This window comes from Populus euphratica, unplaced genomic scaffold (assembly GCF_000495115.2).
Source record: "Populus euphratica unplaced genomic scaffold, PopEup_1.0 scaffold2242.1, whole genome shotgun sequence".
NCBI classification, from domain to species: Eukaryota; Viridiplantae; Streptophyta; class Magnoliopsida; order Malpighiales; family Salicaceae; genus Populus; species Populus euphratica.
Window position 1 is genome coordinate 8,308 of NW_011502052.1, and position 200 is coordinate 8,507.

Sequence of the window (200 nt, forward strand, 5' to 3'; positions counted from 1 at the left end):
TCTCTTTGTATTTTTGTAATGCTTAAGTTTTATTTTCATTAATATCTTATTTATACATTTCATTTCCTATCCTTTACTTATTTAACTGTTATCTTATTTATGTTCTTATCTTGTTCATTTATGTTTCTCTCTTTCATTACGTTTAGCTAATTTTATTATGTCAAGGTGAAAAGGTTACACTAATGGTGTAAGAATAAGTA